This window comes from Prionailurus viverrinus, chromosome A1, assembly GCF_022837055.1.
Source record: "Prionailurus viverrinus isolate Anna chromosome A1, UM_Priviv_1.0, whole genome shotgun sequence".
In the NCBI taxonomy this organism is placed as follows: domain Eukaryota; kingdom Metazoa; phylum Chordata; class Mammalia; order Carnivora; family Felidae; genus Prionailurus; species Prionailurus viverrinus.
In genome coordinates this window covers 152,608,102-152,633,326 of record NC_062561.1, presented here as the reverse complement: position 1 = coordinate 152,633,326, position 25,225 = coordinate 152,608,102, and the positions used below count along the sequence as shown (strand labels likewise).

Genomic DNA, 25,225 nt, shown 5'->3' with positions numbered 1-25,225 from the left:
TGGAAATACACAAGTCTCTTTAATAAATGTATTATGTCTAAAGAAGACACATTTTTACGATCCATTTGAAAGCAACTTTATTCCTAAATAGCAGAAATTTGGCTTTAACATATGAAATGGTGTCTTAGAAAGTTTTCTCATTCATTATTCCTAGAGGATATTTTAAATAGATTAAGGAGTGTGGTGATAACAGTTATTAAGCTTGGAACAAATGAACTGTTGACCCGCTTTTGTGGGGAACAGAAATTTTCATGTGTACTTTAATTTGTCTAGATTGTCAGTGAACAATAAAAGAAAAAGAACAAGAAAAGCAATATTGTCTTCTCCCAGCTCTGAGTCTGGGAACAGATAAAATAATTATTTAATATAAATTGGGGGATTTCCTACCTTTTAAGGTAGAAAAGATGTTGGAAGTGTAAGCATAATGACCACTGGGTAATTTGCAGTTTAAAGCATTTCAGAAAGTGAGACAAATTATGTGCCAAAATAGAAATAAGATTCAAATCTCAGTTTATTTGCTTTTTTAGCAATGTAGTTTTACAGTCTCTCTGTATCTTAGTTATATCATTTATAAAATGAGGATGAGAATGGTCCTATTTCATGAGGGCTATTGTGGGGATTAAGTAAATAAATAATTTAAATAAAATCCTTTAAATAAGTGACTAGTGCTATGCCTGGCATGGGGTAGATACCTAATAAGTATTGACACCTCTTTCCCCTCCGAAATGTGGGGAAATTTTGGAAGAAACCAGCTTAAATTATCCCACTAAAAACATTAAGCCAAGCAATCTTAGAAAAGTTTTATAATATTTAGCATCTTTTAGTAAGATGCTAAAGCAGTTGTATGAAAGTTTTTAATTTAAATAAACATGTTAGTAAGGCCAATGTACTGATTCATAATAATATTGCCTTTTTAGCATCTACTGAGATATGTTTGATAAAAGAGAGAGATCCAGAATTTCCTACAGATAACTTTGTCTACCCAAGCCTCATAGTAAGGATTTGGTGTGGACTGGATAGGGAAAAAACCATCACTGATAATCACTGCCAAGAGACCCTCTGAGCATAGGGGCCAGATCCTTGTTCTAACAAGGTCCCTAGGTGATCGTTATATATACTAAGGTTTGAGATACACTGGTCCCCAGAATAATAATTTTCCTGATCCCTGAAATAGCTTTTTTTTAATTTATTTTTATTTTTATTTTTTATGACAGCTACTTAGCAGGTTGAGCTTAATCACTGAAAAAGCAGCATACTCTTCTCTCTTTTTTTTTCCTTAGGGCAAATGGTATGATTATACATAACAGACAAGTGGAAAGAGTTGTTTTCAGTGCTTGGATCATTGTAAACCTCATCCTACCTTTTTTTTTCTCATCTACCCAGAGTGGTCGGTCCCCTTATGCAGCTGAGCGGTAAGGTTTAGGGAGAAATGAGCTGAATCCCAACATGGATTCTCAGCATAAGCTGGAAACTCACTCTAAGCTGGGTTTACATCAAAATGAACTAGAGTTAAAGACAGAGTCGTTGAGATTAATATGAGCTGAGGATTTTTGTCTCGTCTTCATTCCTAATAAGAAGGTACCTTTCTTACATAATTGATGGATAGGCTTCATGACTTGCAGACTTCTATTTTTTAACTGTTGGTTTAGCTGTTACTATTTTACCAATTCCCAGATCCATTCTCATGCCATTAATAATGCCAGAGAGCAGCTGTGTTAAAGCTGAGGCTGTCTCCTGACTTTACTAGCCTTTGAGGTCACCAACTATAAGTAGTTCAAAGGGATTCTGCTCCCTTCAAGGTCTGATGTTTCTCCCACCTGTTATACTCTTAGGGCAGCTCCCAACTTCATTTACTAATATAATCCTTCTGCATTTATTCCTCTGGTTGTTCTTCTATTTTTCCAATGAATATTGTCATTCTCTTATCTTTGTAATATTCATCTGTCTTAACCTCTATTACTAAAATGTCTTTCCAGGATCACATTGCACACTCCTAATTTGTAGGACTCTCATGTAATGGTTCAACCAATAAGCTGCTCCTGCCTTGTAAAAATCAGCTTTGGAGGCTTCCTCTTGAGTTTATCTGTTCCTTCTTCAGCTGTTCTGGTATATTTCAGCCTATTGATAAGTTCTCCATTGGCAATATGTTAAGATTTTCAAGTTATGTCCCTTATGAGAGAAGACATAAAAAGAAAGCTAGGAACCGTATGAACACACAAGTACAAACAAGTAAGTGCTTTTGATATTGCATCAAATATGGTACCAAATGCCCTGATCTGGTGTTCATGAGTTTGATATCAATTCTGACATTTTGATGTTCTAAATCAAAGATGTGGCTAAGATCACAGTTACTATGGAGACCTCAAAAAGAATGGCTGACCTTTAATGAGTTCTTTGTATCATCAATGAAAGATACATGAAAAAGAAAGGTATTTAAGATGCCCAATATTTCATTGAGAATTTCTTTTTACTAAGATTTTGTGAGGTCCAGGTTTATATTCTTTTGTGCCTGATATGAATAGTTCCTTATTATTAATATTAAATACCATTTAGTATTAAAGAATTCCTAATATAACTTTTGTTTGTTTCCCAAGCTTTCCAGGGTTTTATTATTTGGTTATGCATTTGAAACAATTTGTAAAAGTAATCATCAGTCATTGATGTCAGAGGCATAGAAAAACAGCTATTTTTGTTTACCTAACCAGCCCAATTTAGGCTTTGTAGCATTTTAAACTAGGGAGAAATGTTACTCACTATAAGTTGGGCTTCAACCAGGAGAGCACTGCCATTAGCTACTGCCTCTTACAAGCTACGAATGCCTGTCTTAGAAGAGAGACACATAAGTTAGGAGCACAGACTCAAAAGGATCAAATGGAAAGCTCAGAGAGTAAGTGGTACAATCTTTAAGTAAAGTTCCAGCACTCCTTCTTTGCTCATTCAGAAATGGATGTTTCTGACTCATTCACCTTATCTGAATGGGGACTTCCTACTTTAATATATACAATCTTTGATGAGAAAGATGGTTCTTCCTAACCATTAAGCTTTCAGGGGAAAAAAAAATCTTCCTACAGAAATATACCTGCCATCTTTTTCTTTTTCTTTTCCCCACTGTGCCCAGAGGCCTTGATGAATATATGCAATACACACACACAATAGTATGAATGCTTTTTTAAATGTTTATTTATTTATTTGTTTTGAGAGAGAGACACACACACATACACACAGCATGAGCAGGGGAGGGGCAGAGAGAGAAGGAGAATCCCAAGCAGGCCTCTTGCTGTCATTGCAGATAGCACTGATGCAGACTCTTCCCATGAACTGTGAGATCATGACCTGAGCTGAAATCAAGAGTTGTATGCTCAATTAACTGAGCCACCCAGGCACCCTTATATTTGTTTTCTGTTGATGTATAACAAATTACTACAAACTTAGCACCTTAAACAGTACATATTTATCATCTCACAGTTTCTGTGGGACAGGATTTTGGACATGGATTAGTTTGCTTTTCTTCTCTGGCTCTCATTGGCCTTCACTTCAGATGTCAGCAGGGCTGGGTTCTCATCTGGAAGGTCATCTTGGGATAAATCTACTTCCAAGCTCATTCAAGCTTAGACAGAATTCATTTTGTTGTGGCTATATGACCAAGGCCTGTAGGTCCTGTAGGCTCTCTCAACTTCTTCCTACCTGGGCCTCTCCATAAATGGCTCACACTGTCACAGTTTGCTTCATTTAGGCAGACAGAAGAGTGAGAGTGGAACATTTTGGAATTCTCTAGGCTCTGGTGTTAAAAAAAATGAGAGCTGATCTTTTGCTAGCAGGCCACATCAAGGAGCAAGAGCTTTATTTGGGGTTTTGCTGCAGCCAGTCTAAAACCAGGAATTGTAAAGATTCCTGTGCAGTACATTTCTCTGCACCAGTCGCCTATGTATTCTGGAACTCACAGAAGAATTGGCATAATTAATCATACATCAATTTCAGTTCATGGGCTTATATCTATTAATCCTTTACTTCCTAAACTTCCTGGTATTTCCAACTTCTGACATCTGTAAAGATACATACCAGCCCTCTTCTCTATTCTTCTACTACTTAACTTCCATCCTCACCCCCCAGGTAATTTCATTCATTTCTGTGACCTCAGAGCCAATCTATTATGCCAGTGATTCCTAAAACCACCTATGTAAAGCCCAGACTTCTCTTTCCATATGAAGTCCTACATCAAAATTGACCTCCAACATTTTACTAAGATGTACTGCAGGTAGCTGAATCTAAATAGTCCAAAACTTAATTCATCACATTCTTTCCCCTCTCTCACTCACACCTCCCAGTTCTGATCCTCTTCCTCTCATTAAAAAACCATAGCATCCACTCAGTGGCTCACTTCACCAGCATGGGACTCCTTTGCTCTTTTCTCTTCCTTACCGTTTTCAAATTAACAAATACTGGCATTTCAACCTGAGCTTCATTTAAAATGTTAATGATGAATGTTGCATATTTTCAGCACAGATATATAAAGTATAATCATAAAATTAAACCCATAAACCCATCACTCAAATTAAATAATAAAGTCACTGTTAGTTTGTGTTGAATTTCACTTTGTGTTTGTCTGTAGAGCATCCTAGTTCTCCCCCAGAGTTAGTTACTATTCTAAAGGCTGTGTTCATCATTGTCTTCTTCTGTGTATCCCCCAACAACATGTTTAACAATGCCTGGTTTTGAATTCTATAAAAATGGTCTTCTAATGTATGCTTTCAACAACTTGCTTTTTTCACTTAACACTATGACTTGAGATTTGTCCATCTTATCGCGTGTAGAAGTAGTTAACTTCAAATTTGTGAAGTATAACAGTATAACATTTTATAAATATATAACAGCTTAATAGTGGTCATTTGTGTTTTAATTTGTCCTTTATTATAATGCTCCTATGAAATTGTACATACTCTCCATTCACATGACATGAACAAGTGTCTTAATTTATGGATTGTAGTACATGCATATTTCCAACTTTACAAGTTAATGCTAAGTTATTTTCCAGGGTATAGATTAAAATTTTAAACTCCTGCTTGCAGTGTTTAGAGTTCTTATTGTACATATCCTGGCCAACATTTGCTTTTTTAAGACATTTATTTTTATTAATATGGTAGGTGTGCTGTGGTTTAATTTTAATTTCTCTGAAATTTAGTGTAGGTGGATATATTTTTATTGTTGGCAATTTGTTTTCTATGAAATAAATGTGTCCATATTTTTGTCCATTTTTCTTTCTTTTTTTAAGTTTATTTATTTTGAGTGAGAGAGAGCGAGCAAGCGGGGGAGGGCCAGAGAGAGAGGGAGAGAGAATCCCAAGCATCCGATGTAAGGCTCAATCTCATAAACTGTGAGATCATGACCAGAGCCAAAATCAAAAATAGGACACTTAACCGACTGAACTACCCAGGTGTCTCTGTCCATTTTGCCATTAGGTTGTTTGCCATTTCTTAGCGAATGTTATAGTGAAGTCCCATATATATGTGGATTAACATTATTTTCCAGTTATGAATGTGCAAATCTTATTCCACCAAATAGTGGCTCTTTCTTACATATTTGTAATCAACAGAAGAGTTCTTTCTTTTGATCAGTTGTTAATTTTAATGTAAATTAGGTAGTCTTTTTTTTTTAATTTGTTTTTCAACGTTTATTTATTTTTGGGACAGAGAGAGACAGAGCATGAATGGGCGAGGGGCAGAGAGAGAGGGAGACACAAAATCGGAAACAGGCTCCAGGCTCTGAGCCATCAGCCCAGAGCCCGACGCAGGGCTCGAACTCCCGGACCGCGAGATCGTGACCTGGCTGAAGTCGGACGCTTAACCGACTGCGCCACCAGGCGCCCCAGTCCTTATTTTTTTTATATTAAGTGATTTTGTGTCTCATTTAAGAAATTAATTTACACCCCCAAAATCAGAGATATCCTATAATTTGTTGTAAAATTTTAAAATATTTCTTCAACGTTTAAGATTTTAACCCATCTGGGATTGAATTTTGTGTATGGTGTGATATAAGAGGCAATTTTTTTTTTTTACAATTAGAAACTGATTATTCAGTTATCATTGATTGCACAATGTGTCAGTTTCCCCATTTTGAGTCATGTTTTTATAATACATTGGTGGGTCTACTCCTTGGCTGTCTTTTGCTGGTATATTTTCTAAGCTTGTGCCAAAATCATACCATGAAATCTGTGGCTTTAGTGTAAGTCTGGATATCCAAATAGAGCAAGTCCACCATTCTTGCTTTGCTTCAAGAATGTCCTTTTTTTTTCTGTTTCCTGTATGTATGTATATGTAAATGTATGTGTGTATATATATGTTTTTTTAATTGTCATACCCTATCAAAAATCATGTTGAGTTTTCATTAAATTTGTGTTGTAAGTATAAATATGTTTGTGTAGAATGGACAATTTCACATTATTGCATCCCCATACTGAACATGGAATACTTATATATAATAAGTTGCTAAACTCTTTAATTCTAATAATTGGCCTTTTGAGCTTTTCATGTGGATAATCATGTCATTTGCTATTTATGACAGTTGTGTTTCTTCCTTTCTAATACCTAACACTTATTTATTTTTCTTGCTTTACAGACAGCTTCAGGACATCTAAGATAAGGTAAGAGGAAGTAGTGATAATTTACCTCTATCTTATCTTTTTTCTTACCGTTTAACTTACAGCTTTGTTAATACAGTCACTTAATTTATATTTCATTAATTTCTGATACTTCCTTTTTGTACTTTTCAGTTTTTTAAGCATTTTCTAACTTCTTAAGTTGAATAAGTAATTAATTTTCAAAGTTTTAAATTCTGAGATCAATATAAAAGGCTATAGATTTCCTTTTGACAGTTTTTTTGGTTGCATCCCATAAGATTTGCAATATTAGTAATAATACTAATTAGGTCTAAATATTTTCTAATTTCTGTTAAAAAATTTGCTTTGACCCATGAGTTGTTTATGCAATGTATGATTTAAAAATTTTTAACATATTTTTGGGTTTGATTTACAAATGTACTAAATTTTAGCAATTTAGACATGAAATAATTTAGAATTAACAGTTTTTATCAGTGTATATTGACTCTGTATTCTTCAAGACTTTATGAAGCAACATGTTCAATGTATTCTTTAAATGGTAAGTTTATCACAGAAGTTGGGTACACAGTTCTTAACATTTGTTTTGCACATACGTGTTATTTGTTAAACAAAACCTAGTTTAATAGTGTTGTTAAAAGCTTTTATACCATTACTGATTATTTCATCTTGGTATAATAGTTGTAAACAGTGTTGAAATATCTCATTTTGATGTCAAATTTTCACTTCATGTATTTTGAAGCTATATTATTATTTAGATGTTTAAAATTATTGCATCTTCCTGATGAATTGAAGAATTTATTATTATATTATTACCTTTTTCATTTCTAGCAATGGGGTTTTTGCCTTAAAAATCCATCTATGATAATAATATTGCACAGTATTTTTTCTAGATTATCCTTTTTCTTGAAGTAGCTCTTTATGAATCCAAGTTCCACGTGGAGGTTGGTGAGGGGTGGATATATAGAGCAAGGCTTTGTCTTTTGTCTCCCACATGTGTCAGCAATTAAAATCTAAGCTCTAGGTTACTCAAGATCAGTAGACACACCCGGGGCAGCCTTTAACCTTCACTTCTTACTAACTTCAATGGATTCATGTCCATACTTCATTTCTGATCCCAGAGCATTTGCATTTTCCTTTCCTACTGGAAAACTAATTTAATAAATATTAAAGAAAAATATATACATACACACACACACACACACACACACACACACTGTATACCTACAGAAACACATATACAATTATTGAGGTATGTTGATTAAGAGTTTTAGCCATCATCTGTCATACTGCCAGAAATGGATGTCCTGCATTTCAGTATCTTTTAAATACATTCAATTCTTACCATCTATGCAGCCACAAATCTCATTTAGGTCCCCACTTGTTTTTCTGCCTTTTTTCCCTTCCAATAATTTCTCCTACAGCCTGAGTATATTTTCTGAAACACACATACGTTGGTGTCACTCCCTCTTGTTCTTAGCATTAAGGACTGGATTATTTAGTATGGCCATACGCTCTTGATGACTTAAACTGCTTATATCTCCATATTCCTGCCTCACATGAATGGCCACCCAACTCCAAAATATCTGATTCTGCTACAGAAATTACTATCTGCCTTTGTGGAGCAATTTTTTGCTCTATAAACATTATCTTAGCTGATTCTTACAAAAATATTATTATCCCCATTTTACAGGGAGAAATAGAAATGGCAAGTGACTTAACCAAAGTTACTATTAATTGGAGGAATTGAGATTTCAACTTATATCTGGCTGAGTTCAAAGTTGCTTATACTAATTTCTGATCCTCCTATAGTTCCTTTTCTATTTTGGGGCCTTTGTTCCTCTTCCTGGAACACATCTTGTGCTTCCTTCACCATCATGCCTTTTTTAATCCTTCAGGTCTTCCTTGATCAAGTGCCCTTTTTAATGTGCCTTTTTATTCTGTCATAACATCTCAGTTTCTTTCCTCTTCTGCATTTCCCTTTAGACTCCAGGCTGTGTAACAGCAGAGACTAAATCTACCTTCTCCCATTGACATCTTTAGGACCTTGATATATATTTTCTAAAAAATTTCTCATATACTAGTTCCAAAAACTTTGATGTAAATTAAGAAAAGGGATTTTGTTTTGTGATAAATCAAAGCATGGGATTTTTTTTCTCCTTTTTTTCTTTCTTTTTTTTGATCACGTTAACTTTTAATGCAACCTTTTACTTTCTTTTGTTTAAAAATAACCATATTTTATGTAGTTATTAGTAATCTGTCCTCAGACATTCTGCCAAAGTGGTAAAGCATTATAATCAAATATAGCAATTAAAATATTTCTTTTTTTTTAAATTCAGGAGAACCATTCACTAGTTCCCAGGTCAAAGAAAATACCATTTTTATTTACTGTTTTTAGTGTAAAGCTGCTTCCCCTGCTTGAGATTTTATAAATATAAAAGTGGAAGCTACATATTAAGAGCCCAAATGATATATAAGCCCATACAGTGGTTGTTTAATTGCATGTTGGACAATATTTTCAATATTTGTAATATTTTAAGAGAATGAATTTCATAAAATGAAATTCTAAGCATTATATTCTATTTCTGTTACACTGTTGCTTGACTAACAATTCAGATAAATGTGCTTAGTACATTCTTGCCACTTTTATGAGAAAAACATGTATTTTCATCAGAAAAAAGTAAAAATATTTGTGAGTCTCCTTTAGGCATTAATACTTCATTTGCCTTTTATTTTTGAAATTTTTGTCAGACTAAACATTTCTTTCCATATGAAATATGTAATACTAGATGGAATTTACCTTTAGAATTCAAGAAATTATTTTTTTAAGTAGAGCCATTTAAACTGGTATGACCAATTGGTAAATTTATTTTTTATTTTCATTGTTTTTCTTCTTAGTGAAGTTAAGGATATATATTTTTTCAGACCCACCAATTCACTTCTAATTATATAGCATAGAAAAGGCATGATTAGCTATATTAGGATATCTATGCACAAATGCTATAGCATCTTTATTTATAATAGCCAAAACTGTAAATACTCAAAATGTGCATCATCAATAGAATAGAAAAATAAAAGTATATTCATACATTGGATTATTAACAGCAATTAAAATGAATGAAAGATATACTTAACAACAAAGAAATCTTAAAAGCCTAACACTGAATGAAAGAAGTCACACCCAATAAATATATATTTATGATTCCATTTATATAAAGTTCACAACAGGCAAAACTGAATTAAATTATTTAGTGATACATTTTTAGGTGGTAAAACTATAAAAAAAAAAGGCAAAGAAAGTGTTACCATGAACACCCAGACAGAGTGGGAGGGAAGGTGTTGTAATTGGGTAGGCTGTTGGCAAACTTCTATTTTGTAACCTGGTGGTGCTTACAGAGTAGTTTGTTATAATTAGTTAGTTTAATAATTAGTTTATTATAATTCATTAAATTATGCACCTTAATTTTCTATACTATCCTTTATATTTGCACATTTCACAATAAAGTTTGGATGAGACTGAAGTAAATTTTAATTTCTTTTTGCTCTAAGTCTACAGCATTACTTAAAGTTGAACTGAACTGAGCAATTTCTATCAACATTTAGTCCATGCTTATTGCTCAGGGAGGAAATTACTTTATTGAGGAATAAAAAGATAAAGTTTGTTTTGTCTAAAGGAGAGCCTGCTTTCTTTATTAGCCGATGTATAGAATACTAGTTTTCCATTGATGTGAGAGGCTGGGTTGAGATAGTAAAAAAAAAAAAAAAAAAAAAAAGTTTCCCTATGGATAGTGGTCAGTTTTGCAAATGAAGGCTGTAGAATAGAGGTTTGTTTTTATACAAAGTTAATTTGGCTAGTCATTTTAATGCCTGATATTCCTTTATTACTGTCGTGTTCTAAGGAAATCTGTAATTCTATCAGACATAAATAGGAACAACTTTGACATCCTTATTTTACCAGCCATTCAGTGTATGGAATAAATTAGAGAAGAGTCATAACAGTGTGAGAATGATTTGGTGACAATCCTGTACTGCTTCTTACTTTTCTGCAAGATAGAAAAACAAACCTATTAATTTATTAAGTAAATTGATCAACTATTTTGTGGTTCACCGTGCTTAGAGCTAAGAATATAAACATAAAACTGAAATGCTTTCTGTCTTTAACTTGCTTAAAATACTTATTTCTTATCACTTGGGCTTTTGAAATTTAGTATTTTAGCTGTTGTGCTTTCAACTGTTGCAATTTAAAGAAGTATATTGTTGGCTCCATTTAATTTTAATTGTTTCCTATACCTACCTGAATTATAACTTTCATACTCAATAGTAAATATCTTAAGTGACTGGGTCACTTTGTTTACCTTAGCCTGAATGGGAAAATTGTGTTCTGAAAATAAAAAAAAAAAGTTCATGGTTTTTGAGAAATATTTATGAAATTTGGGTGGAAGTAGGAGGGAAGAAGATGGTACATTCAGTTTTGGACATGTACTTTCAGATAGTTGTGGGACGTTCAAGCAAAGAAGACGAGTAGTTAGTTAAAAAAAATAGTATTGACTGAAGCTCATTAGAAAGACAGTAGTTGCAGATTTATCCCTTGGATTAGATTCTTCCACGTGGAGGTGGTAAGTGAAGCTACAAGCAAATAGATAGCAGTTGGACCTACACATTATATCCCTCAGTAGAAGGTATAGAATGATAAGAGCCAAGGGCATAAGAGATAGCCCTGCAGACCTTAATATGTAGGGAAATGGCAGTGAGAGAGGAGTCTACAAAGACAATGACAGAATGTTGTATTGTTGAACCAAGAAAATTGTTTTCAAAGAGAGGAATTAGAAATATCAAGTTTTACAAGTAAAATAAGGTAAGAGTAGATTTAGAAATGAGACATTCATTCATGACTGTAACAAGAACAGTTTCAGGAAATTCTTTGGGGTGGTTTCCAGACTGCAGTGGATTGAGGAATGCTTAGAAAGTCAGGGAAGAGTAAAACAGTGACTCTAAGCCCCTTTTTCAAAAAGTTTGCCTGTAGAAGGAAGAGATAGGAAAGAATTTAAACGGTGACTTGAGGATGAGGGTGTGACTTATTTTTAAAGTTGGAAAGTTGATAATATTGAAACAATATTATTTGAGAAAGATCCAGTTAAAAATATAAGAATCTGAAATAGAGAAGAAAGACAGGATTTTCAAGGTACTATGACCCTTGAAAACCCAAGATGGGTGAGCACGGGGGAGGGAGGGAGAATCCAGAGCACTGATGAAAGGATTGGCCTCATGCACGAGTAACACTCTACACTTGGCATGAAAGAGTTAGAAGCAGTGGGTGCTCATGTTACATTTATTTGTACTACTTGGATTATGGCTTCTGTTTTCCTTGTGAAGAGATAGGAAGATGAAGATGAAAAGGTAGCCAGCATAAAGGAGAATAGAGACAATAACTGTTTCTTGAATAATGGGAAAGAGAGCTAGGGCACAAGAAAGAATTGATCCAGTCTTGTGGTTTTTCTGCGAAGGTTATGATACGGAAGGAACATGTGGGAAGGAATTTGAGGTGAAAAAAGAGATGGAAGTGAGGGCCAGGGAGTCAAAGTCAGTCAGAAATTAGATAGATCAGGGCTAATGGAGATGCACAATTTTCAGAACTAACGGATTAAAGGTCTTGATCAGTTTGGATAATGGGGATGACTGAATGAAACCTAGAAGGCTAAGAAACTGTCACTAGAGAGAGAAATTTAAAACTTTAGAGATGTAGTAGTTCTAGGGACAACAAGTTTCAAGTTTGTACACAGCAACTGATAGTCAAAAATGGAAAATGAACAATTCTACCTTATTTGCCTGTGCATCCCTTAATCTGCCATATTGGTTTTACACATCTTTATCTCCAAGTATTTGTTGGTGTCTTTTGCCTTCACCTACAATATCCAATTATTTCCTTATCTTGCTATTCAAAATCTGTCCAAACTTCACGAGTCAAGGGCAACAACATTCAAGCCTTTTCTCATTACCTCAGCCCACTGGGATTACTTGGTATTATGAATGTGTGATGTTCAATGTGTTTCCCTGGGCAGCCTAAATGAGTTATCAGGATGTGCTCCAAAAGGTGCATTTCCCACTATCCCTGTTGTTCAGACCAGTATACCTTTGTTCATGCCTGTGCCTGTCTGAGAAGCCTGTCACCTTTTCCTCTCTGTCTAGCTTCATCAGCTTTCTGAGTTAGGTACCTTCTCTGTTCTCATCATTCCACATGCAAACATCTATTTCAGCACTTACTACATTATACTCACATTAAATTTTTATATCTGATTCTTGATAAGCCTGCACACTTCCTCAAACTGGTTTTCAATTTTATTTATTCCAGTGCCAAATACTATGCCTGATACAACACAGATGTTCCATATATGTTTATGGAGGTAAACTAAAGTAAAGCCTTATTCAGTCACTTAGTGGCTATGTGACCCAGATAACTTACATCCATTTTCCCAGCCCCTGTATTCTCTGGAAAGTCAGAGGACATCTCCCAGGATTCAGGAGTTAGGTGAGATACCTAATGGAAAGGAAGCTTCCAGTCTACTATCTAGCAGATAGAAGACTGCAGTGAAGTTTTTCAACTGAATTTTAGTCTACTTTGTGCCACCCGGTGTTTTTTTAACAGATATTTAATATATTTTTTGCTATTTGAAATTTTTGTAAGAATGTCTTAACTCATCAACTAGTTAGTTTCTCAAGGATAGAGACCATGTAGTAAATAAATCATATATTTTACCTTATGTATTACAAATATGAATACTTATAAACAATGAATATTAAACATTACCAAGCAAATGAACCACTTTCACAGATTCTGTTTGATGTCCTAGCTCTGATACAAATGAGGCAGGATGATTAGTGTTTTTCCTTTAAAGACAGACAGAGTTACATATCAATATAATTGTATTCAATGACACAATGAAACCATAACTAACCACTAACTGAATGGGGATTGAAAGCATGAATTGAAATTTGTATACCATAAGCAGAATGCTTTTTTCATTCAATGACTACAGGCCAAACTGCATATAGTCTAGTCTGTATCATTTGTGGTTCAGTAAAATTCTAATCTGGGCTACTCACCGCATAACCAGACAAGAACAGCCATAAGAATTGAATGACAGAAGATATGCGGATGCTTATATAACACCTGAATCATTAAATCTCTTTTCTTCATGTTCATGGGAGTGTTCTGGCATTATACAGACATAGCATTCAGCTGAACATTATGTTGAAAATGAAAATAAACAAAAGCCCTGATATAGATGACATACATCAAACGATGCTGTATATCATTTTCATTAAAAAACTGTGTTCTCAAATCTTTAATGATTTCTTAGTGAAGATAACAAAGCCTGTTTCATAACTGTATAGTAGATTTATAAATATCTTATTATGCTGAAAAAAACTGAAGCAAGTAAAGCATGTCACAGAATAACTTAACAGCCAATGTATAGAAATACACTTGTTCCTCACTTCTAGCCGTTCGGAAAGAAGGCAGGTGCTACCTTAACCCATTAAGTCCATCCCTTTATTCTGGCAATTTAATACAGTACTGATCGGGAAGTTTTGAATAATATGCATGTCACAACCTCAGAGTGGAGAGCTGATTTGACTTGTCTATTTGTTTGTACATATTTTGAATTTTTTAAAATGACACAATACAACTTGAAAAAGAAACATTTGATTGCAGGAGTTCATATGTACTCTTTAGATGTTTTCATAAACCTTCTTCATCTATATTTTCGGCAATTTTTCTTGGACGTCTAACAAATACTGAAATCAGTTTGCCTCTCCACTTACCCTTTCATAATGTTCGTGACACAAGCCTGTGTAATTTGACACCTTGGAACTTTAAACAGACTCAGAATCTTTTGGACCTTCTAGCCATCATCAATTCACATAGTGTGCAGTAAATCCAGCTCAAAATAAACAACACAGATGGAATCGAAGCTTATAGTACAATGTCAGCAGTATCCACAGATTGACAGAGCTAGTTAGGCTGCCAGATGCACAGAATGTTGTTCTATCTACTTGTTCTTTATAACTGGACTTGATGGAGTACATCAGTGTCAAACTCCTTGCTGGTTTCCACACGCACACGCACAGAAACGCACCCGCATAAACACGCACATTCCTGCGCTCTATATCAACGGCACCATCTGCTCTCAGCTTTACATGTGGTAGCTAACTAACTATCCTACTGTGCCTGGGTCTCACCGACTGCTTTCCCTGGAAACAAATGACAACAGTTTTTATCTTGTGCCCTCCTTGGCATTATAAAATAAGGCTCTTAACATTTCCATACGCATATATTTTACATGCATTTTTTAAAATTCTGTTCTCCGTTTTATTTACTGAGTCCCTAGAGAATGGCAATCTCTTTTTATATCTCCCCCAAATTGAGATTTTCCTATGGAACTTCGCATACAAGATTGTTTCTTCTAAGATTTACATAAAAGCAATGTATGTAAAAGCCATGGGCCCTTGGATCATTTTGTTCTTTCCACACTATTTTGTAGGGTGCCACATACTACTTATAAAATGGGGGTGTTAAAATGTGGGGGTTCAAAAGAGAAAAGACATTCATTTCTTTCTATTATTCTTCTATAAAATTACACTGGCAATAATGACCATGCTGGGAATGCTAAGATGAGAGAGTTGTACAAACATGAAACATTTTCATACACAAGTATCTTGCCTGCAGCAGAAAGCTCATGTGTTATTCTGTTACCAAATGTAGAGTTTCTGCCGTGACCTCTTTGCCATCTCATGTGAAATCTAGATGTGCAGTAAGATATAAAAAGAGATAATCACTTTTTTTTCTGACAAAATTCAATTGTAATGTCTTTTCAAAACAATATATCCATATTAACTGGGAGTATGAAATGTCCTAAGAGGGATGTATGGAATGAAATAACAGGAAGATGACCCAGGTTTTGGCCGCACCAAATATCTTTTCCTGACCCATTTCTACGTCTGACACCTGTCTTTATGACAATCTTTCCAGAACATCTACGGAAATTATACTTACCTTCTGGTAACTAGGTAACATAATCTCCTGGAGGCTAGCTAATTGCAGCCCACGATAACCTCACATACAGTAACTGTTAAATTTTTCATTTCTTTCAAATTATTATGGATCAGTGGAGAGGGTATTGATTTGATTCATTAACGGATTCCCAGTATGTTCCAAGGTTAATGATTACATGTATCTCAATTACATCCTTAACAGGTTATACTGTATGATTTGTTTTAACTGCTTTGTACATTGTGTATCTTCCTCAGCTGAAAGGCTTCTTAGCACTTCATGATTTAACAAATCTTTCTCCTCCACTTCCTAAAACAATGAACTTGCCTTGAAGGAACATGTCAAAGCAGGGCAAAAATAAATGATAGAAGCTTTTTGCAGAATTCTCTAAGAACCATAGCATACCAGTTTATCTTAGTCAGGTAAATGGTTTGCAATTCATTCATGTTTAAGATACTTGTAAGTAGTATGGAACAGAGGGTCCAAGCCTTTCTCTTGCTACTCTTATGTAGGAGGCACTTTTCTTTAACTTTCATCTCTGGAATATACCCATAATGCAGTTTATCTTGAAGAGGTAAAAGCAAAATACCCATTGTTAAATCACCTATAATCCTTTCAGCAGAATCCAGACACATTTTAACAGCTTTGAAGAAGCAAAAATCATTTTAAAATTTAGAATATTCATGTGATCCTCTTTAGAGTGACAGTAAGTCACATGACTTATAGGTATGCTTTCCACCCTGGCTATGGATAATCAGGCAGGACAGAGGGACCCACTGTAGGGAATCCAGGGCAGAGAACACATCTCTCGATCAGAGGACAACAGTGATTTTTACCAGAGGGAAGACAAGGATTTATTCTAGTCCTCCTATTTCCTTTTTATCCCTTTGCTACTGCCTGCAACCCTCCTTGCCTCTGTATATTTAAGCCAAGCACACTTCTATGTTGCAAATTAGAATTTTTGAATCTAAGGACAGTCTAATCTTGCTCACTTTTGAGGAGAAAGCACTGTTTCTTACACATAGTACTGTAGAGTCCATGGTGGGAATTACATTTTAAAGAATCTTAGTACTTTTACTTTCCACTTGTATTCTGCAAAAGCAAAGCACCAGACTCCCCTCCTTTCTGGAACCCCCAAGATTCTGACAGAGTTTGGGGACTCAGAAGCCAAATGGGAATCATCAGGAGGAGAGACTTCAGTTACACAATCCATTAAATAAAACAATAGAGCCTGCAGCTGAGCTATTAAAAAGAGTAGAGCAATTTTTATTTCAATGGCTACATTTTATTTCCTCTTCTGAGTGACTGTTAACAAAGGGCCGCTGAAAGGACTGGATAAAAAGCAGGCGTCAGATGCAGGATCCATGAGTTAAACAACATTATTAGATACAATTTCATAAAATCTAGTTGCTTTTTTGCTACTAGAAATCATGTCCTTTTGTCAACTTGTGGTCACATCAGCACTTCTCTGATATAATTTGCTCCAGCTGCAGAGCATAGCTGGCCTGCAAATCAAGAACCAGAATGAGGACAGGCAGGAATAACTCAATGGCTTGGATAATGTGCAAATCACTACACTTCTCGCTATTAGTCTACTTTTTTTTCAGAATATTTGGAAGAGGAAAAATTTATCTTTAGCAAAGCAGCCAATCAGCCACCCTCTTAAGAACTGGTTTGTCTGGTTATCTTCTGAAGCCTAACCCTCTTTGCAGTGATGCTCTGTAATCATGATATTATGAATTAAAAAAAAAAACACTAAACTTTCTTTGTTTACCATAAACTGGCAGTCTGAACACCTAAAGTCAAATAGCTCCTGGTTTTGTTCATCTCCCCTAAAAAATATTCCTTAGATTTAAAAAAACTCCTGGGTACTTCTGTTCATCATTTTTGCATTTTAAGTGCTTCTATCTGGCCTGGATATACAGGTTTACAAAATAATACACGTAATTCCAATATCAGCAAACTGCTATATACGCCTCAATTCCAGACACAAAAAGGTCCAATTAAAAATGAAATAAAATACTACTTACTGATTAAGGCCTGAGTAAAAATGGTAGAGGTTTAACAATCATTCAGCATTGAACTTCATACAGATCTCTACTTGGTTAGAAACTCTATTGACTTTCATTGAAATCAGTTAGAATTGGATCCCAACCATTTCACATTCAGCTATAATTGAATACTCAACAATCACTCACGTACGAAAGAAAAACAGTTTCTAAATAAAAGCAAAGTCCAAGTAATCTTGCATATCCGAGGAAATGATTATATGTGGTGAGCAAGTAAGAATGAACAAAAGCATATACAGCTGGAACAGCTGAATCAGTGTCCTTAATAACAAGAGCAGCTTATCAAGTGTGCAAAGGCAGCACTAGCCAGTTGTTCACCAGTGCAAGTGAGCTGATATTCTCTTTGCATGGCATGGCAACCTTCCCGGGCCAGGTGCAATCCTAACTGCATACCCATTATGTAACCTGTCACCTTCTAAAATTCATTGCTGTAGCAAGAACCCACATCCAAAGCTATGGTTGGAATATCCACTTTTCTTTGTAAACTGACCTGGGAAATTTTATGACTACTGAACATGCTTTTAGATGCCATAGTTCTAGAAAGAATAAAGAGAAGTAATGTGGCACCTATGGCACCGACTCTGTCTTCCTTTTGGCAAAATTACACAGTGAGAGGAGGATCAGTTCCATGCCTTTTATCACATTGCAGAGGCAAATTTGTCAAAACCCAGAGCTCTGTTTACTCTTAGATTAGAATGGAAACAGTAATATTCTCTGAAATATGTGTGGGTGATCTCCTCCCATCCTAAAAGTTTTAGAAGTCTGCTCCACCTAGATGCAGGTCAGTGAAGTTCATAGGCTGTAGCCTATAGAAGCAAATATTAATTTCTGATTGGAGTCTGTGAAAGCTGATCCTTCGCATTTTTCGGAGGTATGATATGCACACTTTTATTGTTGCTCACTTCTGGGAGAGTGGCAAAATTATGGTTTATTTAAAATGGAATCCTATTTTGGGGTGCCTGGGTGGCTCAGTCGGTTAAGCGTCCGACTTCGTCTCGGGTCGTGATCTCGCAGTCCGTGAGTTCGAGCCCCGCGTCAGGCTCTGTGCTGACAGCTCGGAGCCTGGAGCCTGTTTCGGATTCTGTGTCTCCTTCTCTCTCTGCCCCTCCCCAACTTATGCTCTGTCTCTCTCTGTCTCAAAAATAAATAAAGGTTAAAAAAAATTTAAATGGAATCCTGTTTTATTATGATATTGACTAGCAAACATGCACTGCTTAATTATTACACCCAGTGATTCTATTCAAATAAAAGAAACAAAGGGAATGACTTTTTACCCCTTTGGGAAAATAAAAACACCTGTTGATGAAGAAAAATGTTTTTCAAAATGAATTTTGGCATCTCTAATCACATTCTTTGAATTCTGGCCTTACCTGGCATCCTTATAGGTGGGGCTGGGTACCAAAGACAGGGCAAAGGAGAGGAGCCTGACATCTGTGAGGTGACTCTTTAAGGAGGATCAGTTCTTTTATGGTTCTATGTTTATTCCTAGCCCAAAACAAGCCCTTATTTTATCGTCAATCAGAAACTAGTTGCAGTAGTGAGCAAAATGTGCAGAGAACTTATATAATGACACTATATACAGACATGCTAAAGGCCATCAAATTGCTGCTGCTCTGTCAGATCTTAGATGCTCATCTGGTATCCTGCATTCATGTCTAGACAGGGAAGAGCAACAAAAAATAAACAATAGAAAAGTGCCTCTAGCTTTTTCTTTTATTTTTCAAAAAGGAAAGCATAATTTACTCTGCCCACATTAAAGCTAGAAGCTGTTCTTTCTAAAACTTGCCTTCCTATGTCCTCTGTATTGCTTGTTCTGTAGCAGTCACAAATCAAACAGGAATATATGTAGCAGTGAAAGTCTACTGTAATAATCTAATAATCCGCTTAACAATACGGTTTCAAAAGTCCTCTACATGGAAGCTGCATCATCCCACAAAGGTACAAAGAATATTTGTGATCACTGAATATACTGTTATTCAGGTCTGCTTCATGAGGTGCTAACCAGCATGGGCATGATAAGGTATTTCCATCCCATCAGATTTAAAGAATCATAGTTCAAATATTGATATCCAACACCTTACCAGCTGTGTGGTATTTGGCCAGTTGCTTTTGCTGGCAGTTACCCTCCCTTATAAAAGATAAAGATTTCTACAAAAAAACAAAATCTCTGCATAAATTTTAATTTTATTGTACTTTCTTCCCAGTCCCTGTATGCTACATTCTGATTATGTCTATGGGCACCAGATGATGACGGGTGGGGGAAGACCACATATTCTGAGGGTGACAGTTAATCTTATGTATCACAAAATTGTTGAGGCAAGTTTAATTGCAGAAGTAAATCTAAATGGACAAAAACCAAAGAATTTTTTTAAAAAAGGAAGAAGAAGGAAAAAGAAAAAAAGAACAAACCAGGGAGAGAGAAGGGAAAACATAAAACCTTGGAACAATTTCTGTTGCTTTATCTAATGTTTTGTCTGCTTTAAACAGATTAGTGAGTCACTGTCTTTTCGTTTTGTTTTATAGGAAATTCTGTTGACTTAAAACACTACTGCCAACATAGACAGCGATACCACAAGTATAGTTTTATGACAGAAATATTTAAAGCAAAAAAAAAAATTATTTCAGAGTCATTCATGTTATTGTGGATGCCTGAATTTTCACAAAACATTCCCAAGGACTCAGTGAGGGTCCAGAGGCCAGTTGTTTCTCCATGAGTTTCAGATAGCCCCAGGCAGCCCTATTGTGAGATGTGGCGTATGCAGGCTTGATTTAGAAAGTTGGCTAATGAAACCACTGATTGTGATCACTTTCAAATATTTCTTACCTGAGTTTTCTTCATAAAATGTGTACTTGTAAAGTTATAGAAAATTCACACACGATTTATGAGTACTATGTTGTGCTGTCATTTCATCAACCATGAGTTTAACAATCCTATATAATGTCGTACTTGTTTTGTTGTTGTTGTTGTTGTTGTTGTTCGTGGTATTTGTTTTCAAGTTTGGATGTAAACCTCGTAAAATGGGGAATAGCTAAATTAATATTTAACTTATTTGGGATACTGTATATGTTCTATGAAGCAAGTATTTATGGAAAACTCTTGTTTCCCTGCTGGATTGTAAGGCTGACTAAATCACAGATTGTGTCCTGCTTAGATATGCATGTCCTGGTGAACAGCAGAGTTCCTTGCACATAGCAGAATGAGTGAACATTTGCAGAGTTAAAGCGAAATCCAATTGAATTATAATGGTAGTAAGACAGCAGTCATTTGACAATTTTCTAACAGATACAGCTGATAAGTGGACAGTTTCTAGCATCAAATGGATTAAAGAAAGATGAGCTTATAGCTTTGTTAAAAGATTCAAAAATTTTTTTTTCATCTTGGATTTCAAATACTGATCATGGCTTTTCTGTTAACAGTAAAAATTGTCCCCTACTGGGTGTTAGCCCCATCCTAAGCATGTTGGTAAATGTTTTAGACACATAAGCTTACTACTTGTTACACTAACCCCTTGACATAGTCATATTTGGTCCCATTTTTTTCAGTGAGGAATCTAAAATTCTCAGAGATATTCAATGACTGTTCATAGTGTGTGGCAGACTGAAAAATGGCCCCTCAGAAGTTACGTGATATAATATCTGGAATCTGTGAATGTTACCTTATATTGCAAAAGAAAAGAACCTTTGCAGGGGTGCTTGGGTGGCTCAGTCAGTTGAGTGTCCAACTTCAGCTCAGGTCATGATCTCATGGTTTATGGGTTCAAGCCCCGCGTCGGGCTCTGTGCTGACACCTCAGAGCCTACAGCCTGCTTCAGATTTTGTGTCTCCCTCTCTCTCTGCCCCTCCCCCGCTCACACTCTCTCTGTCAAAAATAAATAAACATTAAAAAAAATTTTTAAAAAGAAAAGAATCTTTGCAGATGTGATGTGATTAAGGATCTTGAAATGGGGAAATTATTCTGGATCATCCAGAAAATCCCCAAGTACAGTGACACATATTCTTACAAAAGGAAGGTAGGAGGAGATTTTACACACACGCGCGCGCGCACACACACACACACACACACACACACACAGGAGGTGGGTAATGGGGAGAAGGAAACAGAGGCAATGTGAAGACAGAGTCAGAGAGTGAAGTGATGCAACCACAAGCCAGGAAATTCCAATAGCCACCAGAATATGTAAGATGTAAGAGATGGATTCTCCTAGAAGCCCCCAGAGGGAGCACAGTCCTACTGGCATCTTGATTTTGGCCCTATGATTCTGATTTCAGACTTCAGGCCCCTGAACCTATGAGAAATAAAATTTCTGTTGCTTTTAAGTCACCACGTGTGTGGTACTTTGTTACTGCAGCCTTGGGGAAACGGCACTTTGGCAGTGATAATGTTAGAATTTGAACATAATGTATTACTAAACTACTGCATTACAAGTTATATCACAAATTTATGTGCTTAAAACAATATTCATTTATTCTCTCACCGTTCTGTAGGTCACATGTACAAGGTGGGCTCAACTGCAATTTTTTGCTTAGGGTCTCATCAGGTTGAAATCAGCATGTTAGCCATACTGGAATCTTACTTAGAGGCTCAGAGAGGAATCACCTCAGTAGCTTTGGACCACCTGAAAAATCTCCCCATCTTGAGGTCACCCCATTAGTAGTCTTATTTATATCTGCAAAATCCCTTTTGTCATTTAACAGTATCGCCAGGGAATAACACTGGGGCAGAGGTCATCAGTGCCAACGTTGTCTTCATAATTCTGAAGCCTGTGCTCTTTTATGTGGCATGCCATACTACCTTCTAAAGCACTTTGGTCTTCAAGGTCTTTAGAAAAGACCCAGAACACCTCATTAATGAACATAATGTTGGTGTGAAGAACTTGTTCTTGGAGCCCAAATTCCTTTGCAACTGTTTTCATTTATATTAGTTATGGTAACTTGCAGCACTGGTTCATGTCTTAATCCATGAAGTCTTTCCCATTTCCTTACCTAAAAGTCCACACAAGCAATAGGGTGATTCTCTGATGAACAGCCAGGAGGAGAGATGTAGAAGTGGGAGACAGATCATAGGACACAGATGAGCATTTGCCCAGAAACCTACATAAGTAAGTTAGATACTGGTCCCCCCGGCTTGGTACCCTGGCTAGATCCCTCAATTCCCTTCAACCATGATGTGTGCTCTACCTCTCATAGATTTCATTCTAACATCTCTCAAAGGATTGCACTGGGTTACTGGAGCTACGTTCTCTTGTAGGTAGCTAGCTGGAAATGCCTGGGAGTTTATGTCTTTCTGGGGTGACTCATGGACTGTCTGGTAAAAAGATACAGAGCCTGGCCCTTTGCCTTGAGACATCACAAACTGACTTGGTATCTGTGCTCCACAGCTTTTTCTGGAATCTGGCTAAGCCTGGAACTGCAACTGATAGTGCCCCTTTTCTTGGTTCCTCTTCCTCCCTATTCTGAACTCTATTACCAGTTTCTCCTGGGAGCACTGCCCTAATAAATAACTTGCCCTTGAAATCTAGGCTCAGGTTTTTCCTTCTGTGATGACCTGACTTAGGATATGGAATACACTTTGGGTACTTTTTGGAGCCAGGAGCAGTAGGGGCTGGCCACTGTAAAACTCTCTACCTGTCAGGATTGGAAACTGTCCAGGCTGTTTTGTGTGGGTAGTGAATGCAGCCTGGTTATTACCTGGAAGCCAGATTCTCTGCTGTCAAACAGATGTCTCTCCCGAGAACGAGAATGTGTGCTCGACACAGAGGCTATTTAGCCTCTCATAGCAAGTGTCTTCCCTTGAATACTAGAACCCAAAGCCTTTTCCAGCATCTCTGGAAAAAAACCTTTCTCCTTGACTAGCCACAATTTGAAACTCATTGCCTAAACTGCATATGGCTTTCTTCTGGCTCAGACTTGCTATTTCCCAGTGTGTATACATGTAGTGAATGATTAATTTTAAGTGCCTGTAGAAAGTACAATGGTGAGTACATAAATTCAAGACTGAATGAGTTTGCTAAGAGTGTTTTAAACATTATTCTAGTTATTTCAAATCTGCAGTTGATTTGTGATATGAGTAAAGAATACAAAATGATGATTCACAGATGGATCCACTGAGTACTCTTAACTGCATATTCAGGTGCATGTGAATGATGCTACAAAGAGAATCAGGATTCAAGATGAGAGCTAGCGTAAAAGGAGAGAGCAGCATGTGAAAAATTGTGCCAGAGTTGCTCATTAGAAACTACCAAGAACTTGCAGTTGCCCAAGAATGGGGCAGGGCTCACCTGCTCTATTTGGTGAGGGTTCCAAGAGTTTCACCATGGTACCCTAATGCCTCTTAAATTCATTAATTCAGCAAGTATATAATGATAACTTAGTCTGGTCAACACAATGATTAATTAGAGAAAATATCACTCTTCAGGAATGAAATTATTCCATGGAAATGAGCTAATCACAAACAGCCTTAGAAGTTTTAGACCAGCTTCCTTGTGCTTAAGAATGACTATATGACAATAGTTCCCAGTCAGACAGGCTCTAGATATCTAAAACATTTTAAAAGAGATATGATTAAGTTAGTTCCACTAGGGTAATCTCCCTAATTTAAGGTCAACTGATTAATAACCTTATGATTATGTAGTCAGACAGAAGGAGTTTCTTCTTCTCAGCAGGGTCTAGTTAGGCCTTCTATGGAATAGGAAAAGTACACCACATTAGAGAGAGCAATCTGCATTATTCAGTTTACTGATTCAAATATTAATCTTATCCCAAAATACCTTCATGTACACATCCAAAATAATGTTCGATCAAATATCTGAGTAGGTGATGGGCCAACAAAGTTGACACATAAATGACCAAACTGTAATAATTTTTTTTTTTGAATCCGCTCTATTCTCTGTATTTTAATTGATTTATATAAACCATTTACATTGATTGTAGTTCTATATGTGGGTTCAGGTTACCATTTTATGTTTTTCTGTTTGTTCCTTGTGTTGTTGGGTTTTTTTAATCTACTCCTTTTCCCTTTCCTGTTCTTTGGACTGTTAGATCTCTCTTTTCTCTTCCCCCTCCTGTAGTATTCCATTGTTATGTATCTATTGTTTTTGGACTACATATCTTTTATGAATTTTTTAGTAATTGTTCTAGAGGTTATAGTACACAGACTTAACTTTTAAAAGTCTCCTTAGAATTAACTTTTTACTATTCCAAGTGGAATGTAGAAAACTTACCAATTTAGATGTCCCTTTACCTTTGTTTCTTTATGTTATGCATGGTTTCTATATTATATCTACATACATTAAAAACACCTTCAGAAAATACTATAATTTTTTTCTTTCAACTGTGAAAAATATTTAAAGAAATGAAGAGAAGTATATTCTATTTACTCAGGTAACATTTCTATTTCTTGTCCTTTCTTCTAAATGTTTCAAATCTACTTCTGACAAAAATTCCCCTTATTTGTGAATAATTTCCTGTCAATTATTTTAGAGCAGGTCTTCAGACAAT

General features: G+C 35.8%; 1 long non-coding RNA gene across 1 annotated transcript in view; it reads left to right on the top strand.

Moving 5' to 3' along the window:
• Positions 1–25,225, top strand: part of LOC125176699 (uncharacterized) — a 181,506-nt gene that overhangs the window by 51,602 nt on the left and 104,679 nt on the right. The window contains exon 3 of the long non-coding RNA XR_007156363.1: positions 6,613–6,637. This is a non-coding gene — a long non-coding RNA (uncharacterized LOC125176699). The remainder of the gene's footprint in view (positions 1–6,612; positions 6,638–25,225) is intronic.